At 38.6% G+C, this 21,621-nt stretch overlaps 1 long non-coding RNA gene and 1 pseudogene across 3 annotated transcripts in view; one reads left to right on the top strand and one right to left on the bottom strand.

Moving 5' to 3' along the window:
- The window catches only part of LOC139707717 (uncharacterized), a 115,047-nt gene that overhangs the window by 47,270 nt on the left and 46,156 nt on the right, over positions 1–21,621 (bottom strand). The window lies entirely within an intron of this gene.
- Positions 16,423–16,874, top strand: LOC139707729 (small ribosomal subunit protein uS8-like; annotated as a pseudogene).

Here is a 21,621-nt window from a genome sequence, read left to right as displayed (position 1 = left end):
TCACATGTTTCATCTTGTTATGATGTAAATATTTAGCTTGTTTATTTTCATTTTTGTACAGTATTTTATTGTATAAATATATCAAAGTGGGCTGGGGTGGAGGCTCAGGGCTGGGGTTGAGGCTCAGCGGTAGAGTGCTTGCCTAGCACATGCAAGGCCCTGGGTTCAATCCTCAGCACCACATAAAATAAATAAGTAAAATAAAGGTATTGTGTCCAACTACAATTGAAAAATAAATATTTTTTAAAAATTATATATATCAAAGTTTATCAGTAGTATTTTTAACAATGTTTGCTTTCTCCGGCACATTTTTTAGTTCTTCGGCTAGAAGAGGCTCTTCTTTCAAGGTGCATGATCCTCCTGTGCTATTCTTGTTGTATGACCCTGCTTCACATGACTCCCATTCTTGTCCCCGTGTGTGGCTACCCTGAGGCCACTGGAGAAATACTTGTTTTTACTTTGCTTTGCTCCTTTTGTTCAAAAAAATAAATAACATTTTTCAGATAGTGATCTAAACAGAGGATGACGAACCCTCTCCCAACTCTGAAGGAAAATAGGCAGTCTTCCCCTATCCATCCTTATACTTAGTTTCTGAAACAAATAAACATTCTTACTGAGTCTTCTAAGAGAGTTAAAACATGATCTAACTCAGCTCAGAGGAATAAAATTAATTTTCAAAGTCCATGTTGGTTGCCTGGCCCAGGACAAAATAACAGTCAAGCTAAGAAATCATTTGTGAGTCACACAAATAGTTCCCCAAAGAAGGAACCTGGTTTTAGTGCTATTCGTAGTTTTTGCCCTATTCTTAGTCTCCAAAATAATATTAAATGTGCTGGGATAATAAGCGTTCATGTGCCATTATCTAAAAAATCAAAAACATTTAGAAATCCCATAAGGTTGATAATGGTCACCAAGGAGGAAGGAAGCTCAAACACACACATTTGACGTAACAACATACCAAACAAACACTAGGCAGACAAGAGAGGCTAACTTCTTAACTTGGAGAACTGTCAAACAGGAGCTCATTCCTCAGTTCTTATGGCTCTTCTTCATCTTCTTTTTAACCTAATCAATACTTTGCTTTAGAAATTGCCTTAAAATAACATTGGTTTATTCAGTGTAACACTTAAGTCATCCAGATAACAATGCAATAGAAAAATAAAAACAATTTTAAAACCTAAACTAGTTCAGAATCATTTGCAAGTAAAAGAGACACTATTCTGAGTTGGTGATGTTAAAAATCAGGAGAGGGAGGGAAATTAGTGGCTCAAAACACAGTTAAAATCCAGGGCAGTCTGTACCAGAGGTGGAACTCCTGGACTCAGTTTCTCTCTACCTTTGGGTTGACTTCACTCTTGAGTATGCTTATGGAGACCTTGTAACTCAGGTTTACCTGTAACCTAGAGCTAGTACTCATGGCAGAAAGGTATTATCTCTTCTCCATAATTCTAACAAATGTCCATGAATTGAGTGTCATTGTCCTAGACTAGGTTACATTACCATCCCTGAACCAACCATATGTCAAGGGAATATGATGTGCTGGAAATGAGAGTAGAGGGAGATTCTATAATCTCCATCTAAGCCTCATAGCCTGAAGAAGCTAGGGAGGGGCAGTTCCCCAAAATGAAATCAAGCAAATCAACTTCCCAACCTGAGTTAGTAAATTAACGACAAACATTTTTACAAAGGGAAATTAAGCCCAATGACACAATGTCACAATTCCAACATCTTAACTAATTGGCAAATTCAGGCATACACTGAAAATATATTAGCACAGAATCCTTCCATTTCTGACAAGAAAATATGTGGATCACTCAGTTAGAAATTAAAATCTGAATCCATTTAGAAACAATCAGGAACTCAGTTCTAAAGTCATGAGCATTCACATACATGATAATATACTCTCATGTCAAAGAGGTCTGTTTCCTTTTCACTTTCATTTTCATCTTGTCCTGACATTATACCATATGGCGTGGGCCAAGTGCTCTTGTATACAAAATGGGTTCAGAGTAAATGAGCTAAAAATGTCTGACATACATAATGGCTCTTGTTTCAACTTAGCTGTGAATAGTAGATTACTGCAAACACCAAAATAATAGTGCTGCTAATGAGGATATTTGTTCATAACTTACTATACTGTCAACTCTAATGCTCAACCACAATGGCTATTATTTATTGATATGTTGTGTGTATACAAAGCAGGGGCTGAGGCCAAAAGCAGCCTCTGAATAGAGCTCACATCTATTAGATGGTGAAGAATCTCTTACAGGTAACTATTTTAAGAGATTTTGCCCTAAATCTATGTTGTTGGAGATATCTTGATTGAGAGGCCTAGATTTACAATTAGAATACTAGGATTCACTCTATAAGAGACTAAAACAAATGTACAAAGGACAACTTCCAGGGCTGGTGAGGAGGGAGACAAAAAGGTACTTTTAGATGTCATCAGTGGGAATGCCTTTGATCCACTCTTTTGGAGAGGAATCTGACATGATATATTAAAATTTTAAAAGCACATATCCTTTGACTCAGCAAATTTACTTCTGGGAATCAATCCTGTAAAAATTAAAGTACCAGTATATAAGGCATACATAACAAGAATGTTTATTGCAGTTGCATTTGTAATGGCAAAAACTTGAAACAACTTACATGTCTACAAAGGATGGAAAGGTTAAATAGCAGCACATACTGTGGTGCAGGTTATCATCTAGCTATTAAAAGAATGAGTCACATTTATACCCTAACTTTGTATGTATGTGACATAGTATTCAGTGGGGAAAGCAAGTTACAGGAGAGAAAGGTAGGTAAGGAGAAAAGCAACAGCTACATACATATATATAATTCTATCCCATCTTTGAAAGAATAGAGCAGTGGGGCTTGAATTCTGCTTTTGCAATTTAAGGAATCTTTGAACTTCAATTTGTGCATCTGCAAAATAAACATAATCATTTAGTGATGATCAAATGAGGTGATAATAAAAATTATTTGTGAACTATAGATAGCAAACAAATTGTCACTCAGTTAATATATTATAAGATAGCCTCATGAAGTCTGAAGCTTAGGCTCCACAAAGTCCTCCAAGGGGAATAGCAACTTGCAAAGTTTTCTGTCAATGCCAATATTTGGCATCTCTTCTGGTCTCCAACTGTGTGTATCCAGACTTACAAGAAAGAAACCAAATGGTGAAATATAGTTAGTACCACTGCAGATTACCCATACTGTGCCAGGAAAACAACTACATGTATTCCCTAAAGGAGCCACACGATCCATTTGGTACTTTCAGGTCTAACAAGACCAAGTTTATTTTGGTAGCTAGTTAAGTAGCTAGAACATAGAAGATAATAGCCTTGTAGAAATAGCGTTACATATAGGAAGAATCTTCAATTTTTGAAATCAATGTGTTCTCTTAATATATGCTTAATAGAGAGTTTTAATCATACAGATGACCATTTCAACCCTAAGCTTTACTTCTTTGTGAGATGTAACCTTGGAAAACGACTGCTCCATGTATCAGTTCTTTCATTTGCAAAATTGGGTAGATAATGCCACTTACTATTATAACAACTAAATGAGTTAAAACATTTAAAGAAAATTACCTAATAGATAGTAAATAAAAGTTATTATCATCCTAATCTTTCCATTTAACATATGTTCGTGTTTTTCATTACAAGACTGATCAATATGGAAATTAATTAGTGATGCTTAATAGTATATGTCTATCAAATAAGTACACTATAATTTATTTGGATATTATTCTAAGAAATAGAAAAATGCTTGCTTATGTTTCCAATTTTTCCTGATATTTCACAATTATGAATAATATCAATATGGTGATCTTTTTCTATTCAAGATTATTCTCATAAAATAAACCCCTAGAAAGAGCTTAAAGGAAGAAAAGGTATACAAGTCTTTAGCTACTTTGATACATCTTGAAAGTAGGAGTTTAGGTTATGACTATATTGTTTCTTATTCCTTTGTGAACCTCCCTTAGAACTCAACAAAATGTTCTTCACCCAGCCATTCAACACCTGCTGATGTTTGTTCTCAAGGTTCATTCAAGAAAGGTCATTATAAGAAATTATCATGTTAAAATTCATCTAATAAAACTGTTAGAATTTCAAGAGCTTTGTTGCTAATAAGGCAATTTTGAACTCCTAAAAAACCAGGAAAACCTACTTACTCAATTGACATTTTTAGCACATAAAATTCCCCCTATGAATCATATGCTCACAAACCATGCACCCCTGAACATTCAGCTCCTCTGACTCATTCTGAAACATTCTGACAACTTCTCCATTGATATTCAAAATTTCCCAATACTGTAAGATCCTCCTTTCCTCTAATTAATTAGTTCCCTTTCCCATTGGCAAAATGCAAGTGATCACCTCTTTGTTTACAGATTGCGGAATGAGGCACACATCTGCAATCTTCCACCAGTCTAAGTTTTCCCATCTTACAGGTGTGCCTCTCTAGCCAAACACCGGACTTTCATTCTCCTCTCTTCTTGCCACTGCCTACCTCTGTCCAAAGGTGACATTTTATTCTTCAAATTTCTGGATGTTTAATAAAATTCTATTTCCATCTACATTAAACTTCTCTGGAGAAACAAAATCAGGGGTGAGTGGGAAGAAATTCACTATAAAAAATTAATTCAAGTGGTCACAAAGGCTGAGAAGTACAAGATCTGCAGTTGACCATCAGGAAGCTGAAGAATCAGAAGAACCCATGGTGTAAATTCTAGTCCAAATGGTGGCAGGCTTTGAAACCCAGAAAGAGTCTGAAGGCAGGAAAAGGCCAATATTCCAGCTTAGTCAGGTGAAAAGCATTTCTTGTGACATGAGGGAGTGTCAGCCTTTTAGGTCTATTCAGGCCTTCAACTGATTGGATGAGGGCCACCCACATCAGTGACAGTAATCTACTTTACTCAAGACTGCCAATTCCAACTCATCCAGAAACACCCTCAGAGATGCACCTGGAAATAATGTTTGAACAAACACATGGGTACTCCTTGACCTAGCCACGTTGAAACAAAATTAACTATCAAGCCATCTGCAGACCTTTGTCTTCTGTGCCTTCTCTGCCTAGTTCATTTAAGGAATTGCATGCCTCTCTTTGATTTCTGTGGATTGACTCAGTCTTCCAAAGCATAGCTAGCTCTCCCATTACTTTCTTTCTCTACCCTAACACCCCAGGTCCAGGTGCTCCATCAGGATCTAGGGATCACTCCACACAGAGTTCTTATCATGCAAAAGAAAAACTGAATCTATAATATCTTCTTTCAATGTCCCTTTCCCTTCCTACCAATTACTACAGCAACCCCACCCCACTCCACCCAAAAAAAACCATGAAAGTCATTCCTCAGGTATTTGTCTGTTCTGTTGCTACAAATCACACTTGGATGTTGGTCTGGCAAGTTTTCAAGTTCCTTTGCCACCAATTATTGAATTAATTAATTTTCCAGCAAGCTTGCTCTTTGTGCTATATAGCACGTAAGTGGCACTCAGGGATGGGAAGTTTATATTAAAAAAAAAGCAAGACAAGTGCTAATTTAAGTCATCATAAGAAGCACTTAAAATTTCCATATCTTCCATGTGAATCCTTATTGACCATTATCTATCTCCCAGGCAGGACAGGGCGAGTGACTTCAGAGAACTGGAAATGTCACCACAGTGGTCTTGCATGAACCCAGACCGAATTTGAAATTAAAGTCATTCTTTGAAACTTCACTGAAAATGCTAGCAATATGGCTGGGGCGATACTTCTGATTGGCAAAATGGCAAGTCATTTATCCTTTCTGCCCTTGTTTCCTCATATATGAAATGAGGAACACTGACTCACTTCACAGGACGGCTGCATGTGTTTTCATTAATTAAAATATAAGCTGCATTTATATTTTGCTTTGCTCATTCCCCTAAGCTTAGTGATATTCTGCCAGTGATATTCACTGCTTTGTCAATTCATGTATCTATCCTAGGTCTTTCCTCGAGTTGCGGCTCTTGTCTGGTCCATAAATATATTTTTGTCTGCATATACAGATCCTTACAGACACATGTGTATATTTTAGTTTCCTATTTTAATGTTTTCTTTTCAATACTGCAATTGTTGGGGTCTCATGTTTTCTTCATCAAATGCTCACTGAGATCCCTATTTACTACAGAAAACTTCAGACATCCATGCCAAAAAATTTCATGTCCGACTAGTACATATCTAGCCAAATGAGCCCATATCAAACTCAGTTTTACTTTTCTTACTCCAAAGCACCTTCTGTGATTAGACAAAAGATGATGGAAACTTCATCCTAGAACATCAAACCCTGCCAGGCACATTTCCATCTGTCCTATTGAAGATTGCCAAAACCTCTTTTACTTTTTTCCCCATAAAGTTAGTCAATCAAAAATTATTTCAAGCAGAAGTTATTTGAGGACTGAGAATGTGATGGTTCCTACCCTGACTGACCTCTTGGATATGATGGGAGACATACCTGACCAGAATAGGAAGAAAACAATTGTACCTTCAGAATCTGTTTACTTCCTTTCTTTACACACACACACACACACACACACACACACAGACACACACACACAAAGACATACAAACTAAATGATAAAGAACCATGTCCTTAAGGAGAGAAAATCAGCCATCTTAATCCCTAAAAGGAGCAGAAAACCTCACAGCTAATGTTGAGGCAAGATTAGAAAAGAAATCAAACTGATGCCAAGGAGGGAAGGTCAGGACCCAGATCTTGGGCTTGAAATGAACAGTGGATGGCCATCAAGTCAAAAAGCAGGCTGCCCTTATTGACAACAGCAAGAGCAGCAAATCTTGTGGATAAACAGGCGAGAATGGAAAGCATTTGCTTTAAATGTACTTGTTCTCTTCTATGGCCAAGAGCTTACAGTTAAGGAGAAAAGCTTCTTCAGATTTTTCTTTTTGAACTAAAACTGTGTTAATTCCCTAACCATTGCCAAATTAGCAATCATCCCACCATTTATCTCTTGTCGGTCTTACTTTTTAATGTTCCTCAAAGCTTCTAAGCACCATGAAAGAGTCCCATACCCAGTCCACACCCTTGCTTAGGCCCCAATTGCTCCAGTTTTTATTCCTGTCTTTCCTAAATAGCCATAGCAGGATCATGCCCGCATGTTACAGTCTAGAGGCATCAATATGTTAATGAGCCTTTACTTAAAGAAACTATGGAATGCTGATCACTACTATGTTAGGTACCATGAGAGTGCTTTTTTTAAAAAATGAAGTTCCTTCTACTAATAAAATATGCTTTCTAATTAGAGAGTTAATATCGCCACCAATACAACAGCACTGAACAAATAATGTAGTAGCAAAATAATATATGGGTAAATGGAAAGCAAAATATTACTAAATTTTTAAAGAGAAATTTTAAAATCTATTACTAAATAAGCAGAATCCAGAGATCCTAAAGGAGTGTCCTCCAGCCACAACCCCAGGAAATGAGGTCAGAGCTAACTAGGGAAAGTGATCACTCCAGCTGCCTTTGTGTTTTACTTCCCATTCAGTCCTTAACCCTCTGGCATCTGGCTTCCTTCCCGAATATGCTTTCTTTCTGGCAGTTGGTGGTTCTCAAATTTAGTGTGCATCAGATTCACCTGGAAGCCTCGTTGGACAACAGGTTACCCGGGGCCCAGCCCCAGTGTGACTGATTGGGTTCTGAGATGGAGCCTAGGTATTAGCCAGCTCCCAGGTGCTGCTGGTCATGGAACTTCACTTAGAGATCTACCATTCTATGGACCTGAAGCAAATGTGACCTTGAGCAATTCTCTTCTCTGAAAGTGAGAGTCCATAACCTGGCTACCTCAGAATTATGAAGTAGAACTAAAATGTAAAAGAAGTAAAATCTGATGAAAGCCCTTTGTAAACTAAGCAGATGTAGCTTTTCTGGTTATCTCAGCCTAATTGCCTCTCTTTGCCACATGTGACACCAAAGTTTTTGGAACTCTGTTCTCTGATCCACTGCTCTCCTGTGTCTCCCTCACTCACCCATTTCTCTTCTGTGTCCAGCTTTTCTCTTTCTACATTTTCCTTTTATAGATTAATCTAGTATCCTGGCTCCAGAATCACTCATACGAAACACACTCCCAAAGTTCAAGTTCCTTAGCCCTTACCTACCCTATTCTGTTCACAACTTCTCTGGTTTTGTTCAAACCACCATTGTCCTCCTAGGCTCAAAAATACGTCGTCACATTTTGCCTTCACCCTTCTTAAACCTCCTTCTGTTCAACATACTTCCTCTTGTGGCCTTTAATATCTCCTGCCACATTACCTCCCTCTCTCTCCAATCCCAGTGGTGCCATCCTTATTGGCCTCTGTCCCACTGGCTTCCAGCCTGGCTTCTTGGCTTCCAGGACCTCCCTGCTCCAGTCTTCAATGTTTCCTCCTGTGAAGCTGCTTAAAGTACTCTTTAATGAAGTTCCATTCTACTCTAAAATTTATCCTGATTTTCATGGCCTAATTTATGAATTCAATAGCCGATTCAGATACCAGGATCTCTGCAATCCACCATCCCCTTTGAAGGGAGCCTAGATGGGCATCTATTGATCAGTGGTAGGAGGCACTTCTGCATGGAGCAAACTTCCCTTTCAACTCTCCAATTTCATCAAATATGTTCACTCTTGAGTTCTAATATATCTTTAATAAATCATGGCTTCAGTCCATTCTACTTTTTGCACCAAGACACCATCTTAACTATCATATGCACCTTTACTAATAATGTCCTTTCTGCCCTCACAACTTCTAACCATCCATCAAGATCAAAGCCAATGCCTTCTTTTCTGCTGATGCTCTTAATCCCGTGGCTTCCAAGTACTTTTTTCCTCCTCCTCCTTTTCTCCTTCTCATTTTCTTCTTTCTCCCTCCCTTCCTCCCACTTCATTCTCTTTTCCCTGAATCATCCTTATGACCATATGACATACTTTATAAACTTTTATCCTTACAAAGGACCCATCCGCCTACCATCTATCCATCAGTCTATTGCTTTTCTTTGCTTTTGCAACTTCTATACACATAGCTTCTGATATTTTTCCACTTCACATTCATTCCTTCTTCCACCCTTTGCAATTTAGCTTCTAGATCCACTAATTTGTTCTTTTCAGTTCACCAACAATCTCTTCTGTGCCATGTCAATGAAAACATCCATCTTCTAATCCCATCCTGCTTTCTGTACTGTTCAGCATGTCTAACCATTCCTCCCTTCTCAATGCTCCTTCTCTTGATTCCAACACTGCACTCTTCTGCTGTTTTTCTTATCTCATTAGTCACTCATTCCCAGTCCTCTGTCATAACTGCTCTTCTCCTCAGCCTCCAAATTTTGGAGTTCCCAGGGGCTGAGTCCTGGACTCTCCTTCTATCTGCACACATTCTCCAGATATCAGCCACTTTCATGGCTTCAAGTGTCATCTATTTGCCGATGACTCCTTGTTTTATTTCAGCTTGTTAATCTATTTAGAGTCTCAGACAGTCTTGTTATCTTTGATATCTACTGTGAATATTAAATTTATCTAAACAGAATTCTTCATTTACCTCCCAATCTCCCTCCTAATTCTACTCCTGTCCTCTTTCTCAGTGAATGACACTGCCCACTTAACTCAGGCCAAAAATCCAGACACATTCAATCCATCAGCAAAATATGTCTCAAATATGTCCCAATTTCTCCATTTCTACTGCTTCTACACTAAACCAAACCACCAAAATTTCTTTGCAGAAGGTTTCAGTTGTCTTCTAAGGAGTCTTTCTCAATTCACTCTTGACCTTCTCCTGTGAAGATCACACAATGATCTTTTTAAAATATAAATAACATCATATGACTCCCCTACTTAAAACATTTAAAAAAGGGGCTGGGGATGTGGCTCAAGTGGTAGCGCACTTGCCTAGAAGGCATGGGGCACTGGGTTCGATTCTCAGCACTACATAAAACTAAAATAAAGATAAAAATTTTTTTAAATATTTAAATAAAATAAAATTCAAGTTTTGTACTGTAGGCTTGAACATCAGTCTCTACCTCTCTGATACCTCAATTGTTACCACATTCATCTCCTGAGAGGAATCTAATTTGGGCGACATTGTTCTCTTTTTATTCCTCACACAAGTCAAGCTTCTTGACCTCAGGGATTTTACTATTTCCTGTCTCAGTAACACTCTGCTGGGTTTTGATCTGGTTGATCCATAATCACTCACACGGTTTCAGCTACAAATATCATCTTCTCAGAGAGGCCATTTGACCACCTCTCTAAGTAGTCCGTATTAAAAAGGTACTCTCTTATCTCAATAACTGGATCAGAGTTATCATAATCTAAAGTCTTTCTAATTATGTTTTTATTTGCTCTGTGTCTAGTTTCATCTCCTAACTTCCCCACAACTAAATCAGAAGCTCTAAAATAATAAGACTCTTACCTGTAGCTTTCTATGAATTTGTTCTTAGCCCTTAAAAATAAATTAAGTGGATGGTAGACCCACTCATGAGTCAGAATGGGCTTTAAAAGCACAAAAGTCTCCAAAATATCAGTGAGTCAAAAACACAACAACATAAATCTTCTAAATGCTAGGAGGTCAGTTCATTATCGTCCTCTGGGAACAATGACTAGCAGAGACTTCCTCTCAACATATGTGTCCATGAGGATCAGTCTAACAGTGGAAAGCCAAGGTATGGTTACTCTAACGTGCCTCAAGGTTTCCAGCAAGAAGAGATGCATATCAATGTTATTTGTGTTTTTCAAAACAAGTTATAGGGTCAAGCTTGAGTTCAAAGGGTAGGAACATATGATCCTACAGGAACCAGAAGGACAAAAGACTGAAATATTTGGTCAATAGAACTTAGGACCTCCACACTTGCCTTCTAGAAGATTCCTTCCACCCAGAAGGAAGAACATGCTCACTCTTGACTTCCACATTCACATTGTACTTAGCACTTTCTTCCACCAAGCCAACCTAATGTAGCTTAAATTATCTCCAGCACTTACTCTCACCTAGTGTTAACTGTTTGATAGCCTGTCGCCACCATCTACATGTAAATAAGAAAAGCAAGGACCAGATCTCTTTTCTTTTTCATTGTAGTCTGAAAATCTAGCTCAGTGCCTTTCACAAAACAGTCTGAATAAATATTTGTTGGAGGTATTTCTCGTAACTTTTCATGTGTCTGTGTTTTTTTTTTTTTTTACTACAGCATATCTTATATGTTATATTTTCATTCCATAATAAAGCATATAGGTCTTGGAAAAATGACAAATGTCATCTATTAGCATATCCTGTGATAGAGTTTATCGGACACTGTCTTTTTTTTTTTTTCCTTCTTTTTTGTTTTTTTTATTGGTTGTGTCTGTGTTTTTATCTGCCCAAAGAGACTAGCAACGCCTCGGTATGCAGTACATAAAGACAGGAATTTACATCCCATGTATCTTCCAGTGACTCATCATGGAGATATTCACAGACTGGCAAGAACATAGTAAGTAATTGTTGTAACCAAGCCAATTAGTTGTATCAGAGCTGTTCATCAGGAGCAGTGTGCAATATACCCCTATTAAGAAGGTACTTTCAGGGCTGATGTTGTGGCTCAGTGGTAGAGCGCTCGCCTAGTGCGTGCAAGGCCCTAGGTTCAATCCTCAGCACCACATAAAAATAAATAAATAAAACAAAGGTATTGTGTCCAACTACAGCTAAAAAATATTTTAAAAAATTAAAAAAAGAAGGTACTTTCACAGCCAGCACCATCTTCTGAACTCAAGTCCATAAGAGACACACAGTGCCATCCCTGGCTTCCTGTAAAAGTACACGACAGTTTTGGGGTTTTTCTTTTTTGGGGGGAGGGGAAGACCAACAGATGACTGCATAGGTCTTCTTGAACTGTTGGTGGTCAATCTGTGTCTGGAAGTGAAACTCCCCTTTCCACAGGATTTCAACATAGCAGTAACCACAGGGCATGAATTTTGGCCACTGTTAGTGTCTCAGCTTACCTTGAATCTTAATGTGAAAATAATGTGTTCCACTCCCTTATGTTCCCTTTCCTCAGGTAGCCAAATCTTAAAATAATGGCGAGATTAAAATCCACTCCTTCTTGAGCAGGTCATCATCTGTGACGACATAACTGTCTGTATGACCTTCCCCATGTCGGAGAGAGCTGCAAAATTGTTGAGGTTTTCACAGCAAAAAACATCCCTTGGTTACCAGGTGATTTGTGTTTCTACTGACAAGCTCAAATATAGATATTCAGACATTTTTCATGCTGTAATACCGCTGGACTTATAACCTTCTTCCTCAGAAAAATGCAGTTTCAGTTGACTGAGGACTTCCTTAATCTTCCAAATCACACAAGCAACATAGGAAGCCAATGTGGCATAGAAGAAAGAGCTCCAGAGGCCTTCTTTAATTTCATGGTATATCTTGGGCAAGTTACTTAACATGAATTTCAGTTTCCTCATCAAAAAAAAAATGGAGGAAAATAATGCTTACTTCCTAGGATTAACTGATACAGCATAGTGTTTATCTCTGTTTCTGACCTGCAGGAGATATTCAATAAATGTTTGTTCTTTTTTAATAGCTACATTAACTATTAAACAAGGTGCCAATTTAAAGTCCTTTCAATAAAATCACACAGAAATCTCAGAATTGTTTTGAGATGATGAATACAAGAGCTCACAACAGGGCCAAACACATGGTTAACTCTATGGGTGAACCTTGGCCATCAGCCACTACACTGGGACATGCTACTGTGCTGCAACTAATTCATACACCTTCCCCCATGCTTTCATCTCATACATATAGCTTTCCTAAAATGTATCATGTTCTAGCTACGCTGGAGATGTAGTTCAGGGGTAGAGTATTTGCCAAACATACATGAGGCCCTGGGTTTAATCTCCAGCACCACAAAAAAATTAATGAAATATCACTCTCTCTTACATTGTGAATGGGAGTGTGCATTGGGACAACTTGTTTATATGGACAGCAATATAGCAATGTCCATGAAAATTTTAAATGCAAAAATTATTTGAGCCAATAATTCTCCTAGGAATTTATTCTATAGATATCCTACCACATAAGAAATGTGATATAAGTAGAAAATCATTCATCAGAACATTGCTTGAAACAACAAAATACTCTTCTCCATTAGTAGGAAAGTAAACAATGATATGGCCATACAAGACTTCTGTAAATGAGTCAATCATAAATACAGACCTGGAACAATCCCCAAGCTATGTCATTCAAAAAATAAAAAGAGTACAGAGAGGGGCTGAGGATGTGGCTCAAGCGGTAACGTGCTCGCCTGGCATGCGTGGGGTGCTGGGTTTGATCCTCAGCACCACATAAAAATAAAAAAAAATAGAGATGCTGTGTCCACCGAAAACTGAAAAATAAATATTAAAAAATTCTCTCTCTCTCTCTTCTCTCTTTAAAAAAAAAGAGTACAGAGAAATCTCTATAATATACTACTATTTAGAATAAAAATAATATGCACATGTATACTCATGGAAACATAGGACATATCTAAAAGGACACACAGGGGACTGTGAATGGCAATCACCTCTGCAGAGTTAAACCAGGTGGCCCTGGGGAAAAGCATAGTGATAAATTATTTTTCACAGAATATATTTCAAAACACCTTTTGAGTTTTTCACTATATACATGTAGTATTTGTAAAAATATATCATTAGCCAGATGTGGTGATATGTGACTATAGCCCCAGTCATTAGAAGACCAAGGCAGGAGGATGGGAAAGAAAATATATGACTATATTACTAAAAGCTCTCCCTAATCTGTTCATAAAGCAGTGATTAAGTCTAGGAGAAGAGCGATAGAAGAAAGTCTACAACGATTTATTTATTTATTTACAAAAGTACAGCATTCATATTACTTATAATTTTTTATAAACATAGTATAAAAAGAGAAAAATAACTAAAGAAAAAAAATTAAAGGACTGGAAGGGGAAATAAAGCTAGTTCGACCATTGTCATTTCCACACAACATTCACTGCCCATCAACGAATAATTATTTATTAAGTCCTAATTTCTGTTGGATGGCTGCAGTGAGAGAAAGAGAAGTCAAGGAGATAGAGGGCCCAGGCTCTACCCTCAGGAAACTCTTATCTGATTGGCTGGATGAGACTGACAGGTGAAATGGTGAGCAGCATCTAGCAGTAAAGAAGAATCATGAAGCAGGAGGCTGGCTGGGGAGAGGCGACTTTCTAAAGGAGGGCTTTGCAGGTCCTTTGCAACAGAGATGATGATGACTTTAGGAACAAGTTATGTCTCCGCCTTTCTCCATTTCCTCTTCTTTAAAATGGAAAACCTTCCTTGGCTCTCTTCTCACAAGGATGCTGTTAGGATTAATGAGGTAAAGTTTGTGCTTATGTAGCGTCTTTCTTCTGAGAACTCAGAGTGCTTTGCCAAGTATTCTTATTAATATTCATAGGATAGTTTATATATTTTTCACCTTTTACTTTGGAAGTTGCACATCTATACATAAACACTCCGATTCTTCTCACACTCTTCCTCAACATCGCTTTCTTTTTTGCCTCAAAATAGTGCAGATCCAAACTTTAAAATCTTGGTGGTTTTATATAGCTCAAGGCTAATAACATCACACAGCTTGCCTGCAGGAGAACCCACCTGTACATTCTAAAATTTCCACAGTATCCATTGTATCCATATGCATGATACACCTGAGCACATGGTAATATATCAAATATGCAGCAAGGGAGAGAAAACTATCTATATCCAAACCTGTTTTCTAAGAAGAGTGAATTGCATTAGCAATAAGGGGCTTGTGGGTGGGCTTGCAAGTTTGGAGATAGAGGCTGAGCCCCACCTGCCTCCACTGCCCCCAGGAGCCAATTCATTCTGCATAACAGGGTGATCTGGGGTTAGGGAAGGTAGGGAGTGTGAAAAGACAGAGAAGGAGGGAGCACACATGGAGGAAGAAAACTGGAGCCAGGAAGTTGCAAGAGGCCATAGAAATTAGGGTGTGATTCTTCCCTGCATTCTTCTTTCCCAGATTTGAAAAACTTCTACTTAAACTTATAAAATGTTGGAGTTTGTGGATTTTTATAATAACTTGGCTGAGTTTTCACCCAGAGAGATGGGAGTGGTGAAACAGACAAGGTGATGAGCCTGGGAAATTACAGAAATCATGGAGAACTCTGGACTTTCCATGCCTTGGGACTGACTAGGTTCCAAATTAATCAGACTGAATCTCTAAAGGAGAAAGGGCACCATCAACTTTAGAATATAGATATGTAATGTCTACTGATGCATGTTATTTATGCATACTTGCCAATATTAGGGTCTTTACAAAGTAAAATCTTATGTTTGAAACAGAAGATCCAGTTCAGCTCTCCTCTTGGACCAAGAGGCAGAATGGAGAATAGACATCACCTCCCCTAAGCCATAGCCAAGACTGAAGCTTAGCTCTTCCACCTTCTAGTCAGGTTCTGGCTGAACTTAACAAAATCATGCTACCTTCCAAACATGTCTTTCTTCAGGCTTGCTTCTGCCCCGTTTGCACATTTGAGAACAGCACTGGCGGAAGCCTTCCACTTGAGAAGGAGTAGGAGGGCTGCCTACTCATATCACGCTACCTGTTTGGCCCCATGCCAGTATCACCAAACAAAGCTTCTTGCAGCAACTGAGAAGAAGCCATTTGCATAACTTAAAGCTATGTTGGAGTGTTGTGCTTCATGTCTGAGCAGCATAAGTCTTGAGCTTTAAATAGCCCAACCCTAACATATATTTAAGAGCAATGTTCTGAAGCCTGTGTTACATAAAGTGGAACACTTAGTGACACCACAGCAAGTGCAAGGTCCCCTTTCTTGAAAATTGACAGAAACCAACCTCAGCAAGACAGCTGGAAGGAAAACTTTCCTATGACCTGAAATTCAAAAGTGGTCATCCCTGTTCATAATTGGAAGAGTCCTACAATATTCTAGCAAGCCCAGATATTTCCTAACTTGGTCTGCCAGTGCCTTACGAGCCCTCTGACAGAGCCACAATGAGGTCACTCTTCTGGATTAGACAATAAAAAAGGAGTCAATTCCTGGATGGATACTTAGGAATAGGGAAACATGCCTAGGTACAAAGAGAGAGCCTTAACTGGTGAACAGAAGTGGTAGACAATTCTTTTTCTCCTTTTGGTCTTTTCCCACTTAACATATAGACCCATATAAATTTCCACTACTCTCTTTCATTTCCTGATAGTTGCTTCACATACTTAGAAAGAATGAAAAGTCAAATTGTGCTCCAGAATCATCTAGGGAATTTTAATAGAATATGCATGCCTAAGGTCTGCCCCAAACTTACTGAGTGACAATCTGGAAAGGGGTAGAGGCTTTAACAGGTGTGTTCAATGCAACAGATGATGGCAGGTTGAAATAGGGTGTTGACAGAGGGGACAGAGAGAGATGGAGGGATGAATAAATATTTTAAAAGGAGGAATCAAACTCTTTCCGCATCTTTCCATGCCTCCATAATAGTGTGAGTGAGTGTCTTGGTTGGTGTTCTCAAGAGCAACAACAATGCCGAGAAGACAAGCAAATGTCAAGTCTTTATTAGGTTGTGCTCCAAAATCATCATCTGGTTTCTAGCTGTGGTGATGAAGCATGGTTACATGGCAAATTTGAAATCATTGATGATCACAGAGCTGGGAAAATTGTTGTGAACCTCACAGGCAGGTTGAACAAATGTGGAGTGATCAGCCCCAGATTTGATGTACAGCTCAAAAACCTAGAAAAATGGCAGAATAATCTGCTCCCATCCCATCTGTTTGGTTTCATTATATTGACAATTTAAACTGGCATCATGGACTGTGAAGAAGCAAGATGAAAACACCCAGGAGGAAAAATCCTGGGATTCTTTTTCTAGGAATGTAAAACATACATACAAATAAAATCCCTTAATGGGCAGGAGGGGCATGGTGATTGATTGGATATGAGAGATGAGAGAGAATAAAGAGTCAAGGATGATTTCCAGATTTGCCCTTGAGCTACTAGATAGATTGCAATTTTATTTACCAAAATAGGGATCCATATTCCTTCAAAGACTACTCTCCTCTGGAGAGAGTGCACCTAAACTATCCCAAGCAGATGAGTATTCCAGTTGGATTTCACGAGGTCCTAAAGAGGTCCTCCCTCTAAACACTTCCAAGCCAGCTCTAAATTAAGAAGGTCTGAGAATTAACAGATCATGTAATCAGGAAGCCAGATAGGTAGAAGACAAATTTACTTGGATTGGAGGGAAATTGATTCTAAATCTTTGTCTTTGGAAACACAAATGCCTTTTTTGTTTCTGATCATAGAACTGGGGATCTATGTGGACCAAGCGGAAGAAATCTCAAACCACAGCCAGGTATTAGTGACTATTGGATGCTTTCACCTAGAAGTGCTACTCTGGGAGGTGCAGCCAGATGATTTACCTTCATATCACATCTTCTAACATGGAGGTGTCAATCAGATGTCCCCTAAGCCCTCTGATCTACAGAATAACTCTCCTTAGATTCTCTATATCCCCTCCACCTTGATGCAGAGTATGGGAGTATGGCAGCATGGAGATCAAAACCATACCCATTAGTTCCATGGTTCTCTTTCATTGGGACTGGTGAAGAGATCAGGACTGACACAGATGAACTGGAGAACTGCATCATTGGGAAACATGGTGGATCCCATCTTAGCCATGGAAAACCCAGAAGCACCTGACTCCCCCTTGCAAAACCCCTTTTATAGAAAGTTTTTATAAATCTCATTTCAATAGTGGTTTGAATGTCTAAGGTCAGTAAAATAATTGTGTTTGGCATGGTAAAGCACCTAAAGCTGTGGTTATTAACTATTAGAATGAAATTGTTAAGCAACAACATTCCTTTCTAGAGCTGCCATAAGAAAATACCACAAACTTGGTGGCTTAAGATAATAGAAATTCATTTTATCACAGTTCTGGAGGCTAGCCATCCAAAATCATGATGTGATTCCATGAATGGTATAGATTCTTTCTGGAGACTCTAAGAAAAAATCTGGCCCCAATCCTCTCCTAACTCCTGGCAGGTACCACAATCTTTCACCTTCCTTGGTTTGTAGACAGGTCCTCACAGTCTCTGTCTGTGTCTTCTGATAGCATTCTTCTATGTGCCTCTGTGTCCTTTCCTCTTCTTATAAGGGTTTAAATAATTGGACTTAGGGCCCATCCTACATATCACCTTGATCCTCAACTAATTACATCCAATTTCCCAAACAAGGACACATTTTGAGACTCAGGTGGACATGAATTTTGAGAGAATGCTATTTAATTCACTATGGCAACATATCAAATTTTGATGTTATTGAAAACATGGCTAAAATCAGCTTCATGTGCAAAGAAAACATTTTTGTAAATGCATGTCATTCCTTCTCATACTAGGAAACAAAGAGGGAATTTGCCCATAGTATTGATCTCTGGAACTAGGACAACATGCCCCCACCCTTAAAACACTACCCTTTACCCAGTTAGTGCTTTTTTATGAACTAGAAACTGAACTCTTCTCTTCCCATCCATCAGCACCTTTTATTCTCCGGCCTAAATTCCAACCTCAAAGAAACAAAACACTGCTGAGATTAGGACCTCTTCTTTTCTGAACTCATCAAATGAAATGAATAGATCATCATAGTTCCCCATTTCTTGTTTTATTTGAAGTATCTTAATATCTTACTCTTTCTTAGAGCAAAAGAATTTGAAGATGGGTGGGGGTGGGGATGGTGGTCACATGACCTATTGGATGAAAGGAGTATTTATGGTAAAAATGAATCTGTCTTAAAAATTGTGACCCTCCTGTGGTAATAACTTCAAATGCAGACAGCAATATTATCTGAAACAATTCTGGTTTAAGATATTTAAATAACCTAATGTATCACAGTCTGTTTTAAATGTAATACATTAAAACACACCTCAACACAAGCCCATAAATGAAACAAAGATGTCTTAGAGGAATAGTTTAGCTATGCCTCTTGCAGTCTAAATGTAAACTCCTCTTTAGTCTAAAAGCATTAAGATCATAATAATGAAATTTGCCATTAAGAGTCAGAAAGCACTTTTCTCTTTAAAAAGACAGATGCATTAAAATTTAATTATTGTCTCCCCTACCTGATTATCAGACAAGGAAAAAAGAAAAAAAAAAAAGCACATTTGGGGAGGAAAATACACATATGTTCACCCAGCACAGGAATATTTTTAAAGACTCTTCACAGAGATGTTCCCCAACACCCACCCCAAGTAGAAACAGCATAATTGACTAGATATGTATGTGTTGAAACAGAAGAGCCAATGTACCAACTGCACAAGCAAACAGATACAAATCAGGCGCCTAGGAAATGACTTGGTTCCTTAATCCTGTACATACTGCACTCTCTGAAGAGTGTTTGTGTGCTTGACTCTGTGTGGCACCCCATGGCTCCTAGCTCCACACTGCCTTCTCCAGGGTAGGTAAGTGGAGATTCCTTTCTGGAGTGTGGAAGCTCGCAGCAGCAGGAACACTGCATATCTCATCTCTAATTTATGACTGACTAACTGAAACTCCTCACTGTCAGCAAACTCTGCCGTGTTTACTGGTTTGACAGCATACACACATATGGCAGAAGCCAGATGGACCTTCTCCCCCAGCTTAGAGCTAAGGGTGCTTCATTAGGAAAGAGATGCAGCCAGGCTTTGAGATCTTTGAACAAGGCTTTCCAGCATCACAGGAAGGAAGTCAGTCAGCAATCTGGAAAGAAAAGACCCTCCCCTAGGCGAGAGATGAGGTCAGAAGAGAATTTACAGTTGCCCCGTTGAAGCCCATCAAGTTTTAAAAGAACAAATGCCCTGTCCTCCCATCCACAGAAGTCGGGCAACTGCTTCCAGAGAAATAAGTTGATACAAAATTTGCATTTCATGTACCCAGGCAGGGATAAATAGGACAATAAATCCTAAGCTCTGATTCATAGTTAACAGTGGCAAAAAGATCTGGGAAACTAAAAAAAAAAAAAAGTGTCTTTGGCACTTAAAAAGATCGCAACAGAGAACCTTCTCACTACAATGAAATATTGTTCATAAGTTACAAAATAAAACACAACCCTCTGCACCCAACCATTTCACTCTAAAATTTCAAGGGAAACAAACATTTTCTTTCGTTTATCAAACATTACTGTGTTTTGCTTTTGTTTTCTTTTCTTTTTTTTTTTTTTTCAGGCATGTTATATCCTCTCTATCTTTTCTGACTCTTTAGCTTGAGTCCTGATTTCCTTTATTTTCTGGCTTCCAAGTATGGAAATGTGTGTCTCAAGAGTAATGGGTTTAGTTTGTCTCAGAGTCCTTTTTATCCACATTTGAATCATCTAAAGTAGAGATCTCTGCAAAGTGTTCTGAGCTCTGCCCTCTCCCTAAACCCAGAAAGAAGAGTTTCTCAAGTGGTAAAGGGTGACAAGAATTAGGGGAGAATGAATACATAGCAAGGGGAAAAAAATGCCCCAGTCTCTGAACTGTCAAACCAACCCTCTGATTGAGTTAAATCCATTAAAAATTCCATATCTTAAGGCCTAGTTCCAAATCTAGAAAGGTCTCTTTTCATTGAGGAGGGAGAGGGAAGCTCATGGTTTAAGGGACTGGCCTTTTCTCTCAGACCAAATAGATTTTACTAGAAATCTCCAAGCCTCCGTACTGCCTCGAAGGCCCCTCTGGACATAGAGCTCTAATGAATGGAAACCGTGAGGAGGCCACCGGACTTTGTTGAGAGCTATCCTACAGTTAGTTCACACTGACTTGAAATACTCCTCCCTCTCAGAGAGGCTAAAAATTACATATTGCTACAGAATGAGGATGGAAACGACTAACAATTTTCTCAACATTCTACAATGCAGTTTAAAAAAATCTATTTCTCAAGAGCAGCTTTGTAATTGAATGTTAGAATATATAGGGCCACTTCTAGTTTCTACCATTCTAGGAAGAGTAATTAGATCTAATGCTTTTCATAGGAACATCAGGACTCTAGGTTCAGTGTAAGGCATTAACCTTCTGTTTAAATGTTATTTCACAGCACTAAAGAGAAGCCCCTAGTGGGAGGCTGTGGGTGGATATTAGCCTGGCCTTTTTTTGCCTTGCTAATGGGAAACTTTGATATGATTTGAAACACAGTGGTCATTGTGGGTGAAACTCCATGGAACCAAATCTCCACCAACAGCCAAGGAGAAGGTGAACAGAGTGCTACAGGACAATACTGCCAGGCTCTTTAGTGCACTGAATTTTATATTGGTGCAGAATGAATCCACCCCCATCCTACTGTTTGTACCTCAGAAGGATAGTGAAATAGCCAGAAAAGTTATTTACAGATAAAGAAGCTGAGGACCCGAGCGTTATATGATATGCGCCCAAGTGGTTGGTGGCAGGCAAAAAATAAATCCTAAGCTTTCTATACCCCAGAATCTAACAATAGCTTCTTATATGGGGCTTCTTTGGATAAGTGAACATAACTGCTAAAGATCTAATATTCGGTTAATGGGAATACAGAACCAATGGATTGGAAAGTATAGGCTGTGTTTGATTCTAGTTTAGAGCATCTGAATATAATAAGACAACCAGAGTAATGGGAGGAGAAAATAAAATCAAGCTAGTGCAG

Source organism: Marmota flaviventris, chromosome 11, assembly GCF_047511675.1.
Source record: "Marmota flaviventris isolate mMarFla1 chromosome 11, mMarFla1.hap1, whole genome shotgun sequence".
In the NCBI taxonomy this organism is placed as follows: domain Eukaryota; kingdom Metazoa; phylum Chordata; class Mammalia; order Rodentia; family Sciuridae; genus Marmota; species Marmota flaviventris.
The sequence above is the reverse complement of the archived record's forward strand: the minus strand, read 5'-3'. Positions and strand labels throughout refer to the sequence as shown.